This window comes from Mustelus asterias, chromosome 5 (genome assembly GCF_964213995.1).
Source record: "Mustelus asterias chromosome 5, sMusAst1.hap1.1, whole genome shotgun sequence".
Lineage (NCBI taxonomy): Eukaryota > Metazoa > Chordata > Chondrichthyes > Carcharhiniformes > Triakidae > Mustelus > Mustelus asterias.
In genome coordinates this window covers 95,239,871-95,256,981 of record NC_135805.1, presented here as the reverse complement: position 1 = coordinate 95,256,981, position 17,111 = coordinate 95,239,871, and the positions used below count along the sequence as shown (strand labels likewise).

Here is a 17,111-nt window from a genome sequence, read left to right as displayed (position 1 = left end):
CTAACCACTGTGCCACCGTGCTGCCCCTGAAGAGGGGTGGGTGCACCGTTCCTGGAGGCACTGCAAGACCGTATCGATGCATGGAGTGCATCACGGGGCAGCACGGTGACACAGTGGCTAGCACTGCTGCCTCACAGCGCCAGGGACCCGGGTTCAATTCCAGCCTTGGGTGACTGTCTGTGTGGAGTTTGCACATTCTCCTTGTGTCTGCATGGGTTTCCTCCTACAGTCCAAAGATATGCGGGTTAGGTGGATTGGCATGCTAAATTGCCCCTTAATGCCCAGGGAAATTAGCAGGGTAAATATGTGGGGTTACGGGATAGGGCCTGGGTGGGATTGTTGTCGGTGCAGACTCAATGGGCCGAATGGTCTCCTTCTGCACTGTAGGGATTCTATGGATTCTATGGAGTGAAAGGAGCAAGCCCCTTTTCCAATGCCCTGTCCCAAAAATCAATTTAATATATGGCCCCCAGATAGGAGTCGTATCAGTTAGTAAACTGATAAGAACAGATACTACACTTGATCTTAGCCAAAAAGCAGAGAAGCACTGTTAATGCTTTAATATGACCGACAACCCTATGCCACACATGTATACAATACAGCACACTCCACAGGATTACATTTTTCATAGGAACCAGTGCACAGTCACCCCTAACCTCCAATAGATTCACATCTCTCCACTTTGTCAGGTCATAATGTTGAATGATCATTGAAAGGTATTTCCTCCAGTTTTCAGCAAATTTCCACACTGACTATCAGCAGGAAGGGCCATTCCAACTTTTACAGATGCACTATAGAAAGCATTCTTTCTGATTGTGTCGCAGCTTGGTATGGTTCCTGCTCTGCCCAAGACCCCAAGGAAATACAAAAGGTCGTGAATGTAGCCCAATCCATCACGCAAACCAGCCTCCCATCCATTGACTCTGTCTACACTTCCCACTGCCTCAGAACAGCAGCCAGCATAATTAAGGATCCTATTCACCCCGGACATTCTCTCTTCCACCTTCTTCCGTCGGGAAAAAGATACAAAAGTCTGAGGACACGTACCAACCGACTCAAGAACAGCTTCTTCCCTGCTGCCATCAAACTTTTGAATGGACCTACCTCGCATTAAGTTGATCTTTCTCTACACCCTAGCTATGACTGTAACACTAGATTCTGCACTCTCTCCTTTCCTTCTCTATGAATGGTATGCTTTGTCTGTATAGCATGCAAGAAGCAATACTTTTCACGGTAAGCTAATACATGTAACAATAATAAGTCAAATCAAATCAATTCACTCTGGCAATTTCTCTTCTTGGCCTCGCTGGGACCAAGTCATCGAGTACCGCAGGATGCTTCTCTTCAGCTTGAGATTATCCTTCTTCCTGCATTCTGCTGGTTGCAGGTAGAAGACTCACAGCTTTCTCCACTCTGCTGACCACAACAGCTGCAGCTTCTTGTCTCTGAGACCTCTCTCTCTTTTTTCTGTCCAAAATCATTGAGACCAAGGGTGGGATTTTATGGCCTCGCTCATCCCGAAAATGTGAAATCCCGCCCAAGGTCAACGGACCTTCCTCATGGACTGCTCCTCACCTGCTCCGATTCCCATGGCGGAAAAATTCCAGCCCAAAAGTCTGTTCACAATTAACCCAGCTGTTCCAGCCTCTCCTTTCAGGTGTAAATATTTTGCACCTTGCTCCAAGTCAGTCTCGACTGGGCCCTCCTGTCCCCGTGGTAACCATGCTATCTAGTTGTTGGGCAGAATTCAAAGTTGATCACCTGACCCTCTTCATTGCTCCATTTTACCTTGAATGAAAAAAAACCCAAAACATCATCATCTTAAATCCTACATTCATAAATTTAAGTTTTGGATTGCCAGTATGGTGGTGTTAACTGTGCATTATGTGACACCATCACAATGCCTAAAGCCTCTGTGTGTTATTCAGTCAGAATTGTCACTGCATGACACCATTATACTTATCTCCCAGAGTAAGCCAACCTTCTTGTGTCAATTTTGAAAATGAACCATTCTGTAAGAGTATTGCTTACCATGATCACGTGAATTCTGGCAACATAGCCTGAATGTTGTGGTTTGTTCCACATTACAGAATTTTGTAGCTACTTATTTTGTGTCTACTCACATATGCACATGAACTGCACAGTTTGTCTGGCACGTGGATCAGTGATGTTTTAACAAATGTTGAATGGCAGATTCCCAAGATGGGTGAGAAAATCATGCAGTTTGACCCAATAAGCCAGTTCTCGCATGTAAGTGAGTAGAATGGGATATCAGTTTCTCTTGTACACTGGTTTCCTGATTTCCATAAATCAACATTAAAATGAGGAAATAAAAGGATGTTAACCTGAGTTGTAATTATTTATAAACGTTTTATTTAAATATTACTGCTATCAAAGTATTTTTCTTTTGATGATCTAATGTTTATCTACCTACTTCAATGATCTCTTCAGCTTTTACCATACACATTCCTTATGGATCCTTTTTTTTAATGAATAGCACATCACAAGAGAACAAGGTTAGTTACTGAAGTGAAAGTAAGCCCCTCACGGTGACTTTGGCCATTGGCCAGCTCCTTCTAAGCTGAAGTTCAGCATGGGGTCGACAACAGCTGGCTTTAAACGACTTGCAGGTGGCCCGATGAGTAGTAGATCACAGAGGAATGTCCTGTCTATCCTCCCTTAGCTGAAAGCAAAGAGTTACCTTTTTTTCTGTTGCTAGTGGCTGAAAATCAGCAGGAAATATCTGACAGTTTTAATTAAGAACTCTCAATAGCTATGAGCTCCTTGATAGAGGCACTTTCAGATTTCCAAATTAACACCGGTATTTTTAGTTTGTACTTTGCACTGCTTTGAGCAACAATAGACAGCACCAAGTGAAAATATCCAGCAATTATAATAGCTTGCTGAAATTGACTCTGTTCTCTTACTGTTTTTATTTCCTTTTCATTTTTTTAATACTTTCACAGGATGTGGCTGGCCCAGCCAGAATTTGAGGCCCATATGAAATTGCCCTTGAGAAGATAGTATGAGCCACCTTCTTGAACTGCTGCAATCCATGTGGTGTAGGGACATCCACAGTGCTGTTAGGAAGGGTGTTTCAGGATTTTGACCCACTGAAGGAACGGTGGTATCATTCTGAGTCAGGGTGATGTGTGGCTTGGAAGGAAACTTGCAGGATCCCCTTCTTCCCATGTGTCATGTTCCTTCCTTAACTGGGGGCAACATCTGTCCTCAGACCTCTTTGAATGTTGCTCTTCCACTGGTTCCTACTAGGTGTTGAAGAGTGACAGAATTCACTTACTGTACAGCTTTCCCTTCCTTCCCCTGGGGAACCAACATCAATATCAATGATGGGGTGAGTTAGATCTAGTGTAATTACAATTGTATTTAAAAATGTCCTATTTTTCCAAATACTTCAATCATGAGTTGTGGATCTGTGTTTATACATCAACAAAGAAGTAAGAATATATGTAGAATTATTAGCAACCTAGATGAACAACACAAATAACGTTATAAATTGTGAGATTATAATTGGGTTGGCAAAATGGTTAAAAAAAAAGAAATCCAAAATATTTTGGCTTTCTTTCAAAATGTGCATTATCATCACCAGCAAGTTTACCGATTTCCATATCTAACCAGGGATCATTTTCTATTTGGATAATAGTGCAATATGGATGATTTTGTATCAGCTGCCCATTATACATGTTTTATACTTAGCAGTTTCATTGTTGTCGCTGGGTTATGTTGATTGTTTTAAAGTGTAAGCAGTTTTATTGTTGTGTTTGGTAGGGGTTTCCTGTGATTGAAGGAAATGGTTATTGAGAATCTATGACTGAGAGCAAACTTGTAGTGCCATTATTGCATTTGACATCTACATGCAAATGATAATATCTCCATGGACAGAAGTGCATAACCCTTTTGTAAGGTGTGATCTGTCTACCATATCTGAATGAATTGGAACACAAGGGATTTCTCATTGTCCATGAAGCCAAGTACAGCAATGTGCTATGATAAAGCATACCGATTTGCCGAGAAAATAGAAGAATTGACATAATTGCAGAATGCAGCTGGCTGGACAGAATGTGAATTTGGAACCTTAAGATCTTAACACGTTGAGCTGGAGCAGAAACAAGTGCATAATAACTGACAATGTCTGCCTTATGCTGCAGCCATTGTCTCTCGAGATCTCTCAAGGACAGATATATTTTGGATTATTATGTGCTTGAATTGGCATATTTGAGGACCCTGAACTAATGCTATGCGATCTGCTGATGCCTTCCTTAACAGCAGCGAGATCAACAGAAATACATTCACTGTTCTATAATAAAAACAGGAAATGCTAGAAAACACCAGCAGGTCTGGCTGCATCTGTGGAGAGAGAAACAGAGTTAGCATTTTGAATCTTAACAACTCTTCTTCAGAACTAAAGAGAAGTAGGAATGTGTTGAAAAAAGATCAAAATGGAGGACAGAGTTCATGGTGTGAAGTTGTTGAAAATATTAAGTTTGGAAGGCTGTGAAGTGCCTATTTGAAAGACGAGGTGCCGTTCTTCCAGCTTGTGTTGAGCTCCAAACTAACCCTGACCTATTTTCTGCCACCTTCTCCACCCCCTACTCTTCAACAGTATGAAACCCACCACATTTCTACCTCTCTTCAACTCTGAAAAAGAGTCATATGTGTTCAAAATGTCCACTATTCCATTGCTCTTCCAACCCTGTAATAGGACTGTTTAAATCTGACTGTTGCTTTTCCCCAGCCAACTCTTGGTTCAGTTTAAAAGTGTATGTATGTTCCACCTCTAGTGTTGCCATGAGACAGTTTCCGCTTTGTTGAAGTTGACGTACAAAGTCAGAATTAGATTCTTCAGCAATAAAGTGAAATTTCTAATAGCCAAGGATTTCACACCAGTATTATTTCCTTTGCACGGTGTGTATGTAATCTACAGGTATTCAGGACCTGAATTAAATGTTGTTAAAAATGCATCATCATAATGTCAGAAACATGGGCGGATGTTAAAACTGGTTTTGGAATAGTGGGCAGAAATCGGCTCTCCAAATTCATATCCAACTTAGTGATAAATTGTTAGTTCCCTTCACGCAATATGATTGTAAATAGTCTGGGCCTAAGCATTAAAAGCTTCATAGAACATAGAACATTACAGCGCAGAACAGGCCCTTCGGCCCACGATGTTGCACCGACCAGTTAAAAAAAAACTGTGACCCTCCAACCTAAACCAATTTCTTTTCGTCCATGAACCTATCTACGGATCTCTTAAACGCCCCCAAACTAGGCGCATTTACTACTGATGCTGGCAGGGCATTCCAATCCCTCACCACCCTCTGGGTAAAGAACCTACCCCTGACATCGGTTCTATAACTACCCCCCCTCAATTTAAAGCCATGCCCCCTCGTGCTGGATTTCTCCATCAGAGGAAAAAGGCTATCACTATCCACCCTATCTAAACCTCTAATCATCTTATATGTTTCAATAAGATCCCCTCTTAGCCGCCGCCTTTCCAGCGAAAACAATCCCAAATCCCTCAGCCTCTCCTCATAGGATCTCCCCTCCATACCAGGCAACATCCTGGTAAACCTCCTCTGCACCCTCTCCAAAGCCTCCACATCCTTCCTGTAATGTGGGGACCAGAACTGCACACAGTACTCCAAGTGCGGCCGCACCAGAGTTGTGTACAGTTGCAACATAACGCCACGACTCCTAAATTCAATCCCCCTACCAATAAACGCCAAGACACCATATGCCTTCTTAACAACCCTATCTACTTGATTCCCAACCTTCAGGGATCTATGCACACATACACCTAGATCCCTCTGCTCCTCCACACTACTCAAAGTCCTCCCGTTAGCCCTATACTCAACACATCTGTTATTCCTACCAAAGTGAATTACCTCACACTTCTCCGCATTAAACTCCATCCGCCACCTCTCGGCCCAACTTTGCAACCTGTCTAAGTCTTCCTGCAAACTACGACACCCTTCCTCACTGTCTACCACACCACCGACTTTGGTGTCATCAGCAAATTTGCTAATCCACCCAACTATACCCTCATCCAGATCATTAATAAATATTACAAACAGCAGTGGCCCCAAAACAGATCCCTGAGGTACACCACTTGTAACCGCACTCCATGATGAATATTTACTATCAACCACCACCCTCTGTTTCCTATCCGCTAGCCAATTCCTGATCCAATTTCCTAGATCACCCCCAATCCCATACATCTGCATTTTCTGCAGAAGCCTACCATGGTGAATCTTATCAAACGCCTTACTAAAATCCATATATACCACGTCCACTGCCTTGCCCCCATCCACCTCCTTGGTCACTTTCTCAAAAAACTCAATAAGGTTAGTAAGGCACGACCTACCTGCCACAAAACCATGCTGACTATCACCTATCAATTCATTACTCTCCAAATAACTATAAATCCTATCCCTTATAATTTTTTCCAACATCTTGCCGACAACAGAAGTGAGACTCACCGGTCTATAATTCCCGGGGAAGTCTCTGTTCCCCTTCTTAAACAATGGGACAACATTCGCTAACCTCCAATCTTCTGGTACTATACCAGAGGCCAACGACGACCTGAAGATCAGAGCCAGAGGCTCTGCAATCACTTCTCTTGCCTCCCAGAGAATCCTTGGATAAATCCCATCCGGACCAGGGGATTTATCTATTTTCAGACCCTCCAGAATATCCTGCACATCCTCCTTATCAACTGTAATACTGTCTATTCTACTCCCTTGCAACCCAGTGTCCTCCTCAGCTATATTCATGTCCCCTTGCGTGAACACCGAAGAGAAATATTGGTTCAATGCTTCACCAATCTCCTCCGGTTCCACACATAACTTCCCTCTGCCATCTATAACTGGCCCTAAACTTGCCCTAACCAACCTTCTGTTCTTGACATACCTATAGAACGCCTTAGGATTCTCTTTAACCCTATCCGCCAAAGTCTTCTCATGTCCCCTTTTAGCCCTTCTAAGCTCGCTCTTCAACTCCCTCTTAGCCAATCTAAAGCTTTCTAGTGCACTACCCGAGTGCTCACGTCTCATCCGAACATAAGCCTCCTTTTTCTTTTTAACCAACAAAGAAACTTTTTTGGTGCACCACGGTTCCCTAGCCCTACCAATTCCTCCTTGCCTGACAGGGACATACCTATCACAGACTCGCAGTAGCTGCTCCTTGAAAAAACTCCACATGTCGGACGTTCCCAGTCCCTGTAATCTCCTAGTCCAACCTATGTTTCCTAATTCTCTCCTAATAGCCTCATAATTACCCTTCCCCCAGCTAAAACCACTGGCCCGAGGTTCATGCCTATCCCTTTCCATCACTAAGGTGAACGTAACCGAATTGTGGTCACTATCACCAAAATGCACACCAACTTCCAAGTCTAGCACCTGGTCTGGCTCATTTCCCAGCACCAGATCCAATATAGCCTCACCTCTAGTTGGCCTGTCTACATACTGAGTCAAAAAACCTTCCTGCACGCTTTGAACAAAAACTGACCCCTCTAACGAGCTAGAGCTATAACAATTCCAGTCAATATTAGTCAAGTTAAAATCCCCCATAACAATTGCCCTATTACTTTCCCCTCAGCTTCAGTGCAGTAGTTGAGATTAAACCTTGGAGAGTAATGATTAGCAGTAAGCAGTTATCACAGTATTGGAGGAGTACAGTGGAGCTACTAAGGTCCCTGAGCTGATAGAAATATGCTTTTGGCAATTCCTACTATTAGTTTGCAGCTCTCTCTTAATGCAAGTTTATTTTTTTGCTTATTCTATGTCTTATTTCAGAGACAGACACACCACAAGATAAAACCATGTTGAAATTTAAGGTTTCATTGCCCACATTTTTAAAGAACTCAAAACAAATTTTAGATTTGCAGATTGTGTTAACCAGGGTTCAGGGTAAACACATTCCTTTTAGAGTGAAGGGCAAGGCTGGCAGAAGTCAGGATCCTTGGATGACTCGGGATATTGAGGCCCTGGTCAAGAAGAAGAGAGAGGCACATGACATGCATAGGTAGCTGGGATCAAGTGAATCTCTTGAAGAGTATGGGGGGTGTAGGAGTAGAGGTAAGAGAGAAATCAGGAGGGCAAAAAGGGGACACGAAATTGTTTTGGCAGATAAGGCAAAGGAAAATCCAAAGAGCTTCTACAAATACATAAAGGGCAGAAGAGTAACAAGGGAGAGAGTAGGGCCTCTTAAGGATCAACAAGGTCATCTATGTGCGGATCCACAAGAGATGGGTGAGATCCTAAATGAATATTTCTCATCAGTATTTACTGTTGAGAAAAGCATGGATGTTAGGGAACTTGGGGAAATAAATAGTGATGTCTTGAGGAGTGAACATATTACAGAGAAGGAGGTGCTGGAAGTCTTAAAGCGCATCAAGGTAGATAAATCCTCGGGACCTGATTAAGTATATCCCAGGATGTTGTGGGAGGCTAGGGAGGAAATTGCCGAGATATTTGAATCATCGATAGTCACGGGTGAGGTGCCTGAAGATTGGAGAGTGGGAAATGTTGTGCCTTTGTTTAAAAAGGGCTGCAGGGAAAAACCTGGGAACTACAGGCCAGTGAGCTTCACATCTGTGGTGGGTAAATTGTTGGAAGGTATTTGGATTTTAGTAAGGCGTTTGATAAGGTTCACCATGGTAGGCTTCTGCAGAAAATGCAGATGTATGGGATTGGGGGTGATCTAGGAAATTGGATCAGGAATTGGCTAGCGGATAGGAAACAGAGGGTGGTGGTTGATAGTAAATATTCATCATGGAGTGCGGTTACAAGTGGTGTACCTCAGGGATCTGTTTTGGGGCCACTGCTGTTTGTAATATTTATTAATGATCTGGATGAGGGTATAGTTGGGTGGATTAGCAAATTTGCTGATGACACCAAAGTCGGTGGTGTGGTAGACAGTGAGGAAGAGTGTCGTAGTTTGCAGGAAGACTTAGACAGGTTGCAAAGTTGGGCCGAGAGGTGGCGGATGGAGTTTAATGCGGAGAAGTGTGAGGTAATTCACTTTGGTAGGAATAACAGATGTGTTGAGTATAGGGCTAACGGGAGGACTTTGAATAGTGTGGAGGAGCAGAGGGATCTAGGTGTATGTGTGCATAGATCCCTGAAAGTTGGGAATCAAGTAGATAAGGTTGTTAAGAAGGCATATGGTGTCTTGGCGTTTATTGGTAGGGGGATTGAATTTAGGAGTCATAGCGTTATGTTGCAACTGTACACAACTCTGGTGCGGCCGCACTTGGAGTACTGTGTGCAGTTCTGGTCCCCACATTACAGGAAGGATGTGGAGGCTTTGGAGAGGGTGCAGAGGAGGTTTACCAGGATGTTGCCTGGTATGGAGGGGAGATCCTATGAGGAGAGGCTGAGGGATTTGGGATTGTTTTCGCTGGAAAGGCGGCGGCTAAGAGGGGATCTTATTGAAACATATAAGATGATTAGAGGTTTAGATAGGGTGGATAGTGATAGCCTTTTTCCTCTGATGGAGAAATCCAGCACGAGGGGGCATGGCTTTAAATTGAGGGGGGGTAGTTATAGAACCGATGTCAGGGGTAGGTTCTTTACCCAGAGGGTGGTGAGGGATTGGAATGCCCTGCCAGCATCAGTTGTAAATGCGCCTAGTTTGGGGGCGTTTAAGAGATCCGTAGATAGGTTCATGGACGAAAAGAAATTGGTTTAGGTTGGAGGGTCACAGTTTTTTTTTTTAACTGGTCGGTGCAACATCGTGGGCCGAAGGGCCTGTTCTGCGCTGTAATGTTCTATGTTCTATGTTCTATGTTCTATTTTGAGAGTCACGATCCACAGGCATTTAGAGATGCAAGGACTGATTAGGGACAGTCAGCATGGCTTTGTGAGTGGAAAATCATGTCTCACAAATTTAATTGAGTTTTTTGAAGGGGTAACCAAGAAGGTAGAGTGGTGAAGAAGGCATTCAGCATGCTTGGTTCATCGGTCAGAACATTGAATACAGGAGTTGGGACGAAAGAAAGCCAAAACTTCCTTGAGAGACTGGGTAGGAATTCCTGTTCCTCTTGGTCCATAAGGAGTGCTGTAAAAAAAAGAAATAATTTACATTGTTGTGATAACCCCCACAAGATCCATGGGGAATCACTGATTGATCTCCCTGTGGGGCTCTTTGAGTATGAGTTCCCCTGGTAACAGACAGTGGCCTGCCCATCTGGAACTCATTAGCTTGGGGAGATATTTCCTATGTCTTTAGATTTTGACCTCACTCGTTGCACCCCCGCACCCCATCAATTGCTGACCTCATCCTGCCCATTGTTGAGAGGGTAATATCAAGGCTATTTGACTCATGTTTATTTGGCTTTGGTTGGTGGGCACAATATATTTTTGAACCTGTTTCTAACCACTGTCGTAAGCCTTTTCTCGGTAGTGCTTTTGGCATGCTACATCGCCGATCCAAATCTAAACAGATAACAAGGAGCTGTTAAAAATGCACATACTTCCTTTGTAATTCTTGTATTTACCTGGAAGTGTTCTACCGACAGTCTGGCTACCGATGTTGATTTTATTGACATCCAACACAAATTTCCCTATTTTTATTTAAAAGCTATTTAGAAGGTTTATTTGTGCCACAGCACTAGGGGGAGCACTTCCTGCAGATGTGCGGAGGCAATGTCAGTCACAATGAGAGATACTTTTAAGTGCACCCAGTGTCTTAACTCACTTTATCATTTGCAACTAGATAGACATCCCAAATTAAGCTCCAAGATGCAAACTGAAGAGTATTAATGAGTAAATTAAGAATCATGCTGGGATTGACTGTTTCCCAAAATGTTTTGTTCATTTGCCAATCACTATTATTAAAATTCTCATCAAAAATGCATCAGTATTGCTTTTTTAAATAGAGTTTCTTGCAGAAGCTATCAGAAAGACTTTGAGAAGGATTAAAATGTATGGGCTTACCCCTTCTTGTGTTATTAATTAATGTCTATTCTTTTCTTCAGTAGCTGGGGTCCCCTGGAAAGCACCTGTTAACTCGTTATAATTCTTGTACCTGTGACAAGGGCATTATTCAGTACGATGGTAAAACAAAATAATTGTACAATGTGAGGCTTGAGATAATGACTCTGAGATGTAAAACTCCATTAAGTATCAAACCAGCTATCCAGGCTATGTAGGAATTGGGACCCGCCATAACACTGATACTCCTGTTGCTGACTGGAAAGGCATCAGGATCAGTTGTGTGTGCATTGCGGCTGGACTCTCGGTCAAATACTCATGCACAACTGATCCTAACACCTTTCCATTCAGCGGCAGGAATTACAGTGATAATATTAAATGTTGGAGAGAATGTAAACTCAGTTAATTACTTCAAAATAAACCAAAAGACTAGCACTAGTGAATGGAAGCGGAGGAAAAATAAATCTAGAACAGTTATCATGAAAATGTGAGAAACTTTACAATCATCTACCACACAGTAACAATACTGGAGTCATTCACAATGATCATTAGATTCCATGGAAGGATAATTAGAACAAAGAACAAAGAACAAAGAACAATACAGCACAGGAACAGGCCCTTCGGCCCTCCAAGCCCGCGCCGCTCCCCGGTCCAGGATTGAATCCTGAATCCAGGATCCCCGCCCAATTTTCCAGCCTATCTACATACCAATATCCTATCCACCGAGCTGTCCCTCACAGCTACGATGCTTTGTTCATTACAACCTATTAACTCACCCCCACCCCCCTATTCCAGACCATGTGATCCCCAGGGAGAGGCGAAAACCCAGAGTGAAAAACCCCAGGGCCAATATGGGGAAAAATAAAAATCTGGGAAATTCCTCTCCGACCCCCTGAGGCGATCGAAACGAGTCCAGGAGATCACAATGGCCCTGATCGGAAAATGCTTCCCAACCCTAGTCATTTCCACTTCCATGAACACCATATGAATTCCCTGCCCCCGAGACAGGTTCCCAATTGTTGATATTTCTCACTGCTTTTCTAATGTTTGACTTTGCATATGTTCTTTAGATGCGTGCAGTATATCACAAACAGTAACACACAATTTCAGCAACATTGTAAACTCCTGCTACTGAGCAGAAAGGCATCAGGATCAGTTGCACATTCGAACTCAACCCCCACTGGCCGATGGCACTGAGTATCTAGTGGGAATCTTACCAAAAAAGCAGCAGAATGTTGTTTCCAGTGAGAAAGCCAGTGAGTTTCTCTCCAGAGAAACATACCAGATTTCTCTCTAGATCTTACAACAAACTGCCTAAAAAAACAAGAGGCTTGTTTCATACCGTCATGTGGGGGGGTGAAGCCTCAACACGTCAGCAAAACCCGGCTGCACTGAGCAGAGGGCGCCGTCTTTTAAGGGTGCCCTGATCATAACAGGAATGTGCCCCCTCCCTCCCCTTAATGGCTATCGCTGGCATCCTCTTCTCTGTCCACACACGGCCCACAATCAAATCTGAATGAATCCCCCCCCACCCCAGAGTCCCACTGGGGCCCACAGGTTGGCCCTGGAAGAACAGAACTTAGAAACTCACCGGCGCTAATCGCACTTTTCAAGTCTCTCTGCATGTTGAGCGTGTGCCACCATTCCCGCTGACAGAGAGTGCGCACTCACAATAGCCCCCTCTGTACTCAGAGTTACCTACCTTTCGTTCTCTCTTGCCTCAGACAAGTATACAGTGCAAACACAAGGCTTCTCTGGGATTATAGACATCCCTATGGGGGCCATTGGCAGTGTGCACAATGCCTCACAAAGATGTCAACTTTGCCTTCTGCTGAAGCCGAAAGAGATTCCGCTTCTTCTTCATCTAGCTGGTGTGTGACCAAAGGAAATGAATCGTGCAGTTCATACCCAGTACCCTGGCAGCCGTCATGTAGCCTTCATTCTGTTGGGGCCTGCTGCTCCAGCTATATTGACCCTCTACAACAAACAAAAGGGTGGCTACCAGGCAATATAGACTATCCACTAATGACAAAGTTGGTGACTCCAACACTCAACGTACATATGTGTGTGCAGCATGCATACAACCAAAGCTTAGTCTCACAGAGAATATAATGTAGTAAACCACAAATACACTGAAACAATGGGCTGAATGTTAGGGTCCTGATCCCAATCCCAACAGCAGGCTGAATTCTGTGTCAGGAACCTTGAGGTGGCAATGGTAGGATCCTGAAGGAGATTTTCAAGGAGGCAGCCATTTAAGAGGCCATCTCGGAGTTCCTTGTCAAGCTAAGGACAGTGGGTGGGCTTTGTAGCAGGGAGCGCTAATAGGAGCACCTAAGACTCTGGACGGTCAGCAGTCTTGCTGGGGGAGATGGGTCCCATCACTGCAAGTGGAAGATCAAGGAGGTCTGCAAGATGAAGACGTGTAAATGATGTAAAATGTACTGTGACCAACATAGCAGAGGGGCAGTCGACAGCCTGTGGTCCTCAGAGTTCAACACATCCATACTGAGCTACTTTGGATGATGCACCTTTGGGTCCCCATCACCCAGTCTGCTGCCAGGGGCTCTCCACTATTCAATCTAAGGGTTATAGGACTTACTCCCCCAAAATCCAACTTTCTGAAATGAGCTAGAAGCAGGAACATGCCAAAAGATTAGCAAGTCATCCGACAGCAAAAGATTGCCAACACATCTGCCTCCAAACCCGCCTCAGACTTGGGATGGAAATATTGCACAATCCCTTTCACTACCTGGACTACTTGGGAAGAGCCCTACAGCAGAGTGAGTGTCAAGAATCATGCTGAGAATCCCTCATGAGGGGATACACCTTGGCATCAACTGTACAGTGTGCAACAGAAGCATGATGAGGAGGAGATGAGGGGAGACAACAAAGACAGACAGCTCCTGGCTGTGCTGTTACATTTGCAAGTGTGAGCATCTAGAAGTGCCTCACCTATAACCTTGACAGTTGCACACTGTCATCACAGGCATGTGCGGCTGCACGGGAACAGTTCAGCAGGGTTCCCTGAGCTCACCGTGACACACCATGATATTTTGGGGTGCTGACATCCAAATCCAGTCCACCCAACCCATGCCCACCTCCCCCAACAACATCAGACTGATAAGGTTCCAGTGGGTGATAGCAATTAGGTTCTAAGTGGTGTCCCAGAAAGTTAGATTCCTTCCTTATCCACGTGCTTTGTTATGGCAGAATGTCATAGAGCAGCAGCAAGAGTGACACAGATGGAGGCGTGACACCCAGATTCTGGACAGAACCTGCCGATCCTGATGCAGGAGGTTGAAGGCCAGAGGGATAACCTGTACTAAAAAGGAGAAGCAATCCTCCAGTCAGAGCAAAGAGAGCTTAGCAAGCAATCGCAGCCTGTGTGGTAAGCACAGGATAGAAATGGGATAGATCTGGGTTACAGTGCCACAAGCGGCTCCACCACCTGCTGTGCTCAGACAAGGTGATCTGTTTGACAAAGACATTCAGTTCTCTCTGGCTTGGGTGTCAGCTGAGTGACGCATTAGATGGGATGCAATTGGGTGGCATGGTGGCACAGTGGTTAATACTGCTGCCTCACAGCGTCAGGGACCCAGGTTCAATTTCAGCCTTGGGTGACTCTGTGTGGAGTTTGCACATTCTCCCTGTGTCTGTGTGGATTTCCTCTCGGTGCTCCAAGATGTGCAGGTTCGGTTGATTGGCCATGCTAACTTGCACCTTAGTGTGCCAAGATATATAGGTTAACGGGGTAAATACGTAGGGTTACGGGGTAAGCCTGGATAAACATCGGTGCAGACTTGATGGCCGAATGACCTCCTTCTGTACTGTAGAGATTCTATGCTTTCATGATTTTATGATTGGTGAATACTCCCCCTTCAATAAGGATGAACGAATGGACATGACACTCTTGTTTGTCCAAGCATTAATGTGGTGGAAACTGAATGCCCACTGTGACACACTGCCAAATTGATGAAGCTCATCACTGGATGTTGGATTCAGTGCTATTTCTCTTGATTGGCTACTTGCAGGAAGTCAAAATGCAAACAATATGTCCCAGACCTGAGGTGGGTGTGTGAACTTGACGGTGTTTCGACCAGTGGAGGAAAGGGCCAAGTGGATTGGGCATGTGCCTTCCAAGACCCATGTAGGAGATGATGAATCGCTCATAGCAAGTGCCAAAGGCAGTGTTATAGACAACCTTGAGCATGGTATCATTGGTGGGTGATGGTTATTTGGCACGGGGAGGTGGACCAAGCATAATGGGATTTTAGCGCAGGGTTGAGCATGAAGGAAAGAAAGGGTTCTGCTCCTGTGATTGTTGAGAATGATGTGTAACTACATGTGCAGTCAAAGTGACCAAAACTTGCACTAATTATTTCCTGTTGAGTCTCACACAGATCCCATTACTGCCCACCGACACCACAGACCGGACCATCTCTCCAGCATCAGGAGGAGAAGGTAGAAATGTCTGAGGAAGCACCATCACATTTGACCAGCCCACGCTCCACCAACACAGATACTCGCACTGCAGAGAGATGTAGTGTATGTTTAGAGTTGATTGTTTGTAGTAAAGGACATCACACCAGAGTGTAGGGGGAGTTGTCAGACATCTGTACACAGTCTCCTTCAGAGCACAAAGGGCAATGACATTGATGCTCCAGCTGGCAGGGCCTCAGGAGTCACCTTAGAGGGCACAACAGCAGTAAATGTGGGCAAAACTGGCAGAGTCCCCCTAGGCAACACCTGTGGTGGTGATCAGCTCCAACCATCTCCTGGAGAGACAAATGCAGCATCATTTGGAATGGATGCAAGTGCAGCATGGATTCTTGCAAAGGAAACAAGGCTCACTCAGTAGTCTGGAGCAGACTGCACAGTTATTGAGCACTGACCTCCATGGAATACAAGGGTGACTGTGTACTCATAATGTTCTCGCTGGTGACACGATGGTTGCTGGAATGGACGACTGATGCACCCCAGCATCCCACACCATCCGACCCTCTGGAAAGCTAACCCAGGAATTTGCAAGATTAGGATGCTGAAACCAGTTCTGCACTCTCATCTTCCACAGCTTCCCTGGGCCCTCCACCAGAGTACACATCTATGGTACATGTTCCAGTGGCCACGGTTGCCCCTGCAGCCTCAGATAGATCTGCAACAGGTACCTGCATGAAGAGGTCAGCCAGCATACTCCTCAATGCTTTAAAGAGAGCAGTCTGCCTCCACCTTCTCCAAGCCAATACGGGGAGCATTGTCTATGAGTGCTCGCAAGCGCAAGGTGCCACAGCGATTCGATCACTGATGGGCTCACATGTGGTGTCATAGCTCATATTTTTCCATTGTCTGTAAATACACCATATAAATCAAAGATGGATACATTGATCTATACTTGCTGAGTAGCACAAACAATAAACATAAAACTGCATGTTCTTACCAGTGTCAATGAAGTTTGGAGCCAGAGGTCCATCTCTCAGTCAAGTGATATTTGTGAAGGGTGTGGCCATGCATGCCCATCAGAGGAATGTCTGGTGTTCATTAATATTTACGGTACCAATAATACTTTACCATGGAGTCTGGCCCTCAATCATTTGATTTCCATCCGTTGGTGTCTTTGAGAAGGTTATGCGAAATGCATTTAGTGAGAAGTCGCAATCCATCTGACCTCGGCCCACCCATAGCACTGAGATGAAGGTGGGGATATTTCTGCTGAATGGCTAAAGGTGCAGTTAGATCCTCAATGCTGCTTAGATGTGCCTTTGAGCTAAGATTGCGTTTGCAGGAGCTGGCATAGAAAATATATTTGTCCAAGGTTTTATAGGCTGTGGGATGACATGGAACATCAACAAGTCGTTGCACTGACCATTGTGAATGTCTCAAGTCCCACAGTAGTGCCAGCTTAAACTGTAAGTAGGTGCATGGAAGCCCATATACAGGTGCCTTCATTCTGCATGCTATCTGTTGGTCCAGCAGTCATATCTACAGGTGCTAAGTCTGACCTCACATTGCACAGGTGCTCTCTTGACATAGGGCCCAGGCTTCAGTTAGATTCCAGGTGACTAAGTTTCCATGTCTTTGACAGCCTCCAACATATAATTGTAGGCCTATCTGTTACAGGGCATCCAAAGATCAATTGCTCAAGACGTGTGAATCCAG

General features: G+C 44.6%; 1 non-coding gene across 1 annotated transcript; it reads right to left on the bottom strand.

Annotated features, from left to right (window-relative positions):
- Positions 1 to 355: 355 nt before the first annotated feature.
- LOC144494479 (U2 spliceosomal RNA) lies at positions 356 to 549 on the bottom strand. Its single transcript, XR_013498064.1, has one exon. It is a non-coding gene; the product is annotated as a U2 spliceosomal RNA (small nuclear RNA).
- Positions 550 to 17,111: the final 16,562 nt, after the last annotated feature.